The sequence below is a fragment of the Paroedura picta genome, chromosome 8 (assembly GCF_049243985.1).
Source record: "Paroedura picta isolate Pp20150507F chromosome 8, Ppicta_v3.0, whole genome shotgun sequence".
NCBI lineage: Eukaryota > Metazoa > Chordata > Lepidosauria > Squamata > Gekkonidae > Paroedura > Paroedura picta.
In genome coordinates this window covers 104,288,405-104,296,619 of record NC_135376.1, presented here as the reverse complement: position 1 = coordinate 104,296,619, position 8,215 = coordinate 104,288,405, and the positions used below count along the sequence as shown (strand labels likewise).

General features: G+C 52.4%; 1 long non-coding RNA gene across 1 annotated transcript; it reads left to right on the top strand.

Annotated features, from left to right (window-relative positions):
* The first annotated feature begins 1,771 nt into the window (after positions 1–1,771).
* LOC143842744 (uncharacterized) lies at positions 1,772–6,662 on the top strand. Its single transcript, XR_013233330.1, has 3 exons — positions 1,772–1,914; positions 2,153–2,250; positions 6,513–6,662. It is a non-coding gene; the product is annotated as an uncharacterized LOC143842744 (long non-coding RNA).
* Positions 6,663–8,215: the final 1,553 nt, after the last annotated feature.

Sequence of the window (8,215 nt, the reverse complement as noted above, 5' to 3'; positions counted from 1 at the left end):
AACTTTTCAAGAATTGGTGGCGGTTCGTGTTTTGAGCAGAGAGCAGGGCTTTAAAGGCACTCAGGGCCGTCCCCTTAAACCTCTGCTTTCTTTTTTTGTCCCGTGCCGCTGTTTTTCGCGGCCTCCCCGGGGACGGGAACGCAGGGGCCGAAAGGGACTCCGAGCCCTTTTCTTTTTTTACTAGACCGTTTTGGTTCAGTAAAGAGAGAAATGCTACAGCTTGCATATTACAGGACGACTATTCCAAGATAGGGAAAAAACAACAAAACACACACACATCAGGCTGCCATTTCCCTATGCTTCTCTTCTTCTTGTACATCTCCCTAACGCCGTAGATGACAGACTGATGCTTCTTCCCCCCAGGCTTACATAGCCAGTCTGAAAGTCGAGGATTTCTCTCCACCTCCTTCCCCCCCGCCCCAATCTGATCTCCTATGGGACTCCGCTTTCTTCTGGATTGCAATGTTCTTGCCTTTTGCTTCAAGAACGCAAGTGTTGCTGGTGTCCCGTATTCTAACGCTTTGTCTAATCAGTCCGTAGTAGCTGGTCAGGATTCTGTTTTCCATCTTGTTGCATGAAGGATCCTAGCAGCTGCTTTTGCCATGCATTGAACAAAGTAGCTAGACGTATGGAGGAGTTTTCTTGTTCTGTTTCCTTACGTCCATATTGTATACTGTGCTAATTGCCCTTTCAATCTCTTTTGCCTCTCCTCATGAATCATATTCCAGCATTCCCAGGCTTTCTAGCAAGTCCTCCAGATGCGAAAAAACCATGCATCTGTCTCCTGCCGTTCCCAGCATTGGCCGATAGGAGTTTTTGCCATTCCTGCTCTACCTTGGGAAGCAGCAAGCTACCTAAAAAGCATCTTATCCCCGTTTTCTGTTAACATCTGACATTCAGTGTCCCCACAATGACTCCCACTGGGCCAGGCTTCTCTTCTTTCCAAGGCTTCAAGCCCATTGTGGCGCGCAGTCTTTAACTTGTCAACTTCTGGAGTCACCCTGCAATAACGATATGTTTTGAATGGCCCGCTAGCAAATGAGAATAAGCAGGCCTCCTACAGTCACTGGTTATTCCCTTGTAGAGCCTGCTGGAGGTTAAATTAGCCAAGCTACACTCTTCCCTTCAGCCTTAATAGTTTGCCGTTCCTTCCCCTCTCCAAAATTACACTGTCTCGTTCTGTTTTTTTTCTTTTGAAGTTTGCGTATCGAAGTCATTGGCCAAAGCGATGGGCTTGGTCTCTTTTGACACTGAAACGATATGTTTAGCAAGCAGTCTCAAGCTTTACTCTTGATCTTTCCTCTGGATCATTCTCAGCAGTTATTTTTTTAAACCCTCAGTCCTTATGAATGGCTTCCTTAGGGTCCATTCTCTCTGTTTTCACACTGCTTCCTTCCTTGAGGGTCCGGAATCCAGTCCGTACTCTCAACCGGTGCTGCCGCTGGTTTGTAGGACTTCATATGCGAAGCTGCAAGGCAACTCCTAGTCCTCTTCGGCTCCTTATTTCTCCTCCCGACGCGCCGTTCGGATTGCGGTTCCATTCCTAGTTCAGCCAGGAACCTAACCGCATATCCCTGGTTGGTGCCCATGCCTAGGGGATGGTTTGAGTGGGGCAGGGAGTGGTATGAATGGAGTGGTGTGTGTGTGTGTGTGTGTGTGTGTGTGTAAGGAGGTGCTCCCTTTGTTAAGGTATGAAGGGGAGGTAGTGCACAGGTTGAAATAGATGTACTCGGGCTTGCAGCCGCCAGTTGATGCTGGCCAACCGAAGGCAGTGGAGGAGCCTGGAGGATGCCGGTGGAGGGAAGGGCAGGAGCCGTCCCTGCTTACCACGGGTTTTCCTTGTAGGGATACCCCGGGGGAGTTTTGATGAGGTTCTCCTGCAAGCCCTCAAGGGAGTCGTGGCCACTGAAAGAGGTGAGCGATGTTCCCCAACTCCTTCGCTTGCCTCTCTGCCCCTCCTGGTCCCCAGTGGGTGGGTTGGGCAAGGAGGGCTTGTGACCTTTATGCCAGCAACGGGGAAGGCAGTGTCTGGGAGAGCTAAACCTTGGGCTCACTGTGTGTTCTTTCGGGAAGTGGGAAGGGGAGCAGGCTGAGGTGGAAGGGGCCCTGAGTTCTCAGACTGGCCTTGTAGACTTGTTGTCTGTTTCTTCAGCAGACTGAGGAAGCTTGCAGATCGAGGCCATCCAGAGAGGAGGAGAGCTGATCGGGAGAGGAGGGCCACGTGCGAAGAGACGGGGGAGCATCCAGAAGGCAAGTTCTTCCGCGGAGGCGGAAGGGCTTGCTAAGCAGGGGGCACCAGGCGACCCGAAGCCTGGCGTGATGCCACGCCTGAAGCTTCCGATGACGTTGGCTGGCAGAAGCTGGCGGCAGTCGGCCGGGGGGTGGGGGTGGGCATCAGTGGCAGGTAGCTGGGGGGAGGGGGTTGCGTAGGGATGCAGAGTGAGAGTGTGAGTGAGCGAGTGAGTGAGTGAGTGCAACCCTGCGTGCCCATCCGTTCCGACGGACAGGGACCGAACGCCCATTCGTTTCGACGGACAGGGCTTGAGTGCCCATCTGCTGCGGCGGACAGGGCTTGAGCGCTCCTCTGTCTGGACGGACAGGGCTTGCGAGCCCATCCGTTCGCAGGGACAGAGTTTGAGTGCCAGTCCACACAGATGAACGGAGCACAGTGCCCGACCCTTCAGATGGCCGGAGCACGGGTGCACGTCCCCTGAAGTGGACGCAGCTGGGGTGCCCGTCCCTTCGCATGGACGGAGCCGGGGGCCTCGTCCCTTCGTGTGGACTGAGGTGGGGTGCCCGTTCCTTCTGGTGGACCGAACGTGTGTGTGTGTGTGTGAGTGTGTGTGTGTGTGTGGACGGAGAGTGAATGCGAGGGTTGGCATGGGCACCAAGCGGCTCACCAACTGAAGTTCATGACGATTTTTAGCCTGCCGTCACAAACTTCCATGAACTTTTCAAGGATTGGTGGCGGTTCGTGTTTTGAGCAGAGAGCAGGGCTTTAAAGGCACTCAGGGCCGTCCCCTTAAACCTCTGCTTTCTTTTTTTGTCCCGTGCCGCTGTTTTTCGCGGCCTCCCCGGGGACGGGAACGCAGGGGCCGAAAGGGACTCCGAGCCCTTTTCTTTTTTTACTAGACCGTTTTGGTTCAGTAAAGAGAGAAACGATACAGCTTGCATATTACAGGACTACTATTCCAAGATAGGGAAAAAACAACAAAACACACACACATGAGGCTGCCATTTCCCTATGCTTCTCTTCTTCTTGTACATCTCCCTAACGCCGTAGATGACATACTGATGCTTCTTCCCCCCAGGCTTACATAGCCAGTCTGAAAGTCGAGGATTTCTCTCCACCTCCTTCCCCCCCACCCCAATCTGATCTCCTATGGGACTCCGCTTTCTTCTGGATTGCAAAGTTCTTGCCTTTTGCTTCAAGAACGCAAGTGTTGCTGGTGTCCCGTATTCTAACGCTTTGTCTAATCAGTCAGTAGTAGCTGGTCAGGATTCTGTTTTCCATCTTGTTGCATGAAGGATCCTAGCAGCTGCTTTTGCCATGCATTGAACAAAGTAGCTAGACGTGTGGAGGAGTTTTCTTGTTCTGTTTCCTTACGTCCATATTGTATACTGTGCTAATTGCCCTTTCAATCTCTTTTGCCTCTCCTCATGAATCATATTCCAGCATTCCCAGGCTTTCTAGCAAGTCCTCCAGATGCGAAAAAACCATGCATCTGTCTCCTGCCGTTCCCAGCATTGGCTGATAGGAGTTTTTGCCATTCCTGCTCTACCTTGGGAAGCAGCAAGCTACCTAAAAAGCATCTTATCCCCGTTTTCTGTTAACATCTGACATTCAGTGTCCCCACAATTTTTGATAGGTGAGCAACGAATACTCGATGCGCCCCACGTTAACTTTAATCCCTGGTGTCTATTCTTTTCTTTTTCTTTCCTCAGACGGGTTCCCACCTTGTTTCGCCGCGGTTGACGGTACCCACATCCCGATCCGAGCACCTCAGGGAAGCACAAAGGAGCACGGGAACAGGAAGGACTTTTGTCCTGTTCTCCTTCAAGGAACCGTGGACTTCTCCGGACGGTTTATAGATTTTGAGGTGGGGTGGAGTGGGAGGAGGCATGATGCCCTTGTGTTCCGTGAATCGAACCTCAGGGCAACCATGGACCAAGGGGTCTTTGTCCCCGGCAACCCCACCGCCACCATTGAGGGAGTGCGTGTTCCGGCTTTGGTGCTCGGAGATGGAGCCTACCCCACACGACGCTGGCTCATGACTCCCTATAAGCGGCCGAGGACAAATGTGCAGAGCTACTACAACCTCAGGCACTCCCGCGCAAGGAATGTCGTGGAGCGTGCCTTTGGCCCTTTGAAGGCTCGGTTCCATCGCTTGATGTCACGACTCCATGTGCATATAGACAATGTGACACCATTGATCATCGCATGTGTCATCTTGGAACAACATCTGCGAGGACAAGGGACATCACATCCCCTTCCCAGTGGCTGAATCAGACCCTGTAGTCCTTGAGGATGCAGCAGCCATCCCTCAAGCCAGAAAAAAAAGGATCTATTCGGAGGGGTGCAAGGTTCGGGACGCTATGGCCAGTTACCTTTTCAGAAATAGGAGACGGTTTTGATTGTGACCTATGTGTGCTATGTGAAATAAAGTGCAATGTTCTTTGTTCAACCTTGTCTTCAGCCACTATCTTTGTGTTGTTTGTCTAAGTAGCCGATTCTCTGGTCCGAAAGCACTTGAACAGAGCTCACTGCCACACTGTAGTAACACCCCTGTGAGATTGACAAACACAAGACAGAAGCACTGTACAGGCAAGGGTTGGGGAGGCGACTAGCCAGGAAGTGTTGGGGGGAGGGAGTTGCGTAGGGATGCAGAGTGAGAGTGTGGACTACTATTCCAAGATAGGGAAAAAACAACAAAACACACACACATCAGGCTGCCATTTCCCTATGCTTCTCTTCTTCTTGTACATCCCCCTAACGCCGTAGATGACATACTGATGCTTCTTCCCCCCAGGCTTACATAGCCAGTCTGAAAGTCGAGGATTTCTCTCCACCTCCTTCCCCCCCGCCCCAATCTGATCTCCTATGGGACTCCGCTTTCTTCTGGATTGCAAAGTTCTTGCCTTTTGCTTCAAGAACGCAAGGGTTGCTGGTGTCCCGTATTCTAACGCTTTGTCTAATCAGTCAGTAGTAGCTGGTCAGGATTCTGTTTTCCTTCTTGTTGCTTGAAGGATCCTAGCAGCTGCTTTTGCCATGCAGTGAACAAAGTAGCTGGACGTGTGGGGGAGTTTTCATGTTCTGTTTCCTTACGTCCATATTGTATACTGTGCTAATTGCCCTTTCAATCTCTTTTGCCTCTCCTCATGAATCATATTCCAGCATTCCCAGGCTTTCTGGCAAGTCCTCCAGATGCGAAAAAACCATGCATCTGTCTCCTGCCGTTCCCAGCATTGGCTGATAGGAGTTTTTGCCATTCCTGCTCTACCTTGGGAAGCAGCAAGCTACCTAAAAAGCATCTTATCCCCGTTTTCTGTTAACATCTGACATTCAGTGTCCCCACAATGACTCCCACTGGGCCAGGCTTCTCTTCTTTCCAAGGCTTCAAGCCCATTGTGGCGCGCAGTCTTTAACTTGTCAACTTCTGGAGTCACCCTGCAATAACGATATGTTTTGAATGGCCCGCTAGCAAATGAGCATAAGCAGGCCTCCTACAGTCACTGGTTATTCCCTTGTAGAGCCTGCTGGCTCTACAATTAGCCAAGCTACAGTCTTCCATTCAGCCTTAATAATTTGCCGTTCCTTCCCCTCTCCAAAATTACACTGTCTCATTCTGTTTTTTTCTTTTGAAGTTTGCGTATCGAAGTCATTGGCCAAAGCGATGGGCTTGGTCTCTTTTGACACTGAAACGATATGTTTAGCAAGCAGTCTCAAGCTTTACTCTTGATCTTTCCTCTGGATCATTCTCAGCAGTTTTTTTTTTTGAATCCTCAGTCCTTATGAATGGCTTCCTTAGGGTCCATTCTCTCTGTTTTCACACTGCTTCCTTCCTTGAGGGTCCGGAATCCAGTCCGTACTCTCAACCGGTGCTGCCGTTGGTTTGTAGGACTTCATATGCGAAGCTGCAAGGCAACTCCTAGTCCTCTTCGGCCCCTTATTTCTCCTCCCGACGCGCCGTTCGGATTGCGGTTCCGTTCCTAGTTCAGCCAGGAACCTAACCGCATATCCCTGGTTGGTGCCCATGCCTAGGGGATGGTTTGAGTGGGGCAGGGAGCGGTGTGAATGGAGTGGTGTGTGTGTGTGTGTCTGTGTGTGTGTGTGAGGAGGGGCTCCCTTAGTTAAGGTATGAAGGGGAAGTAGTGCACAGGTTGAAATAGATGTACTCGGGCTTGCAGCCGCCAGTTGATGCTGGCCAACCGAAGGCAGTGGAGGAGCCTGGAGGATGCCGGTGGAGGGAAGGGCAGGAGCCGTCCCTGCTTACCACGGGTTTTCCTTGTAGGGATACCCCGGGGGAGTTTTGATGAGGTTCTCCTGCAAGCCCTCAAGGCAGTCGTGGCCACTGAAAGAGGTGAGCGATGTTCCCCAACTCCTTCGCTTGCCTCTCTGCCCCTCCTGGTCCCCAGTGGGTGGGTTGGGCAAGGAGGGCTTGTGACCTGTATGCCAGCAACGGGGAAGGCAGTGTCTGGGAGAGCTAAACCTTGGGCTCACTGTGTGCTCTTTCGGGAAGTGGGAAGGGGAGCAGGCTGAGGTGGAAGGGGCCCTGAGTTCTCAGACTGGCCTTGTAGACTTGTTGTCTGTTTCTTCATCAGACTGAGGAAGCTTGCAGATCGAGCCATCCAGAGAGGAGGAGAGCTGATCTGGAGAGGAGGGCCACGTGCGAAGAGACGGGGGAGCATCCAGAAGGGAAGTTCTTCCGCGGAGGCGGAAGGGCTTGCTAAGCAGGGGGCACCAGGCGACCCGAAGCCTGGCGTGATACCACGCCTGAAGCTCCTGATGACGTTGGCTGGCAGAAGCTGGCGGCAGTCGGCCGGGGGGTGGGGGTGGGCATCAGTGGTAGGTAGCTGCGGGGAGGGGGTTGCGTAGGGATGCAGAGTGAGAGTGTGAGTGAGTGAGTGCAACCCTGCGTGCCCATCCGTTCCGACGGACAGGGACCGAATGCCCATTCGTTTCGACGGACAGGGCTTGAGTGCCCATCTGCTGCGGCGGACAGGGCTTGAGCGCTCCTCTGTCTGGACGGACAGGGCTTGCCAGCCCATCCGTTCGCAGGGACAGAGTTTGAGTGCCAGTCCACACAGATGAATGGAGCACAGTGCCCAACCCTTCAGATGGCCGGAGCACGGGTGCACGTCCCATGAAGTGGACGCAGCTGGGGTGCCCGTCCCTTCGCATGGACGGAGCCGGGGGCCTCGTCCCTTCGTGTGGACTGAGGTGGGGTGCCCGTTCTTTCTGGTGGACAGAACGTGTGTGTGTGTGTGAGTGTGTGTGTGTGTGTGTGTGTGGACGGAGAGTGAATGCGAGGGGTAGGCATGGGCACCAAGCGGCTCACCAACTGAAGTTCATGACGATTTTTAGCCTGCCGTCACAAACCTCCATGAACTTTTCAAGAATTGGTGGCGGTTCGTGTTTTGAGCAGAGGGCAGGGCTTTAAAGGCACTCAGGGCCGTCCCCTTAAACCTCTGCTTTCTTTTTTTGTCCCATGCCGCTGTTTTTCGCGGCCTCCCCGGGGACGGGAACGCAGGGGCCGAAAGGGACTCCGAGCCCTTTTCTTTTTTTACTAGACCGTTTTGGTTCAGTAAAGAGAGAAACGATACAGCTTGCATATTACAGGACTACTATTCCAAGATAGGGAAAAAACAACAAAACACACACACATGAGGCTGCCATTTCCCTATGCTTCTCTTCTTCTTGTACATCTCCCTAACGCCGTAGATGACATACTGATGCTTCTTCCCGCCAGGCTTACATAGCCAGTCTGAAAGTCGAGCATTTCTCTCCACCTCCTTCCCCCCCGCCCCAATCTGATCTCCTATGGGACTCCGCTTTCTTCTGGATTGCAAAGTTCTTGCCTTTAGCTTCAAGAACGCAAGTGTTGCTGGTGTCCCGTATTCTAACGCTTTGTCTAATCAGTCAGTAGTAGCTGGTCAGGATTCTGTTTTCCATCTTGTTGCATGAAGGATCCTAGCAGCTGCTTTTGCCATGCAG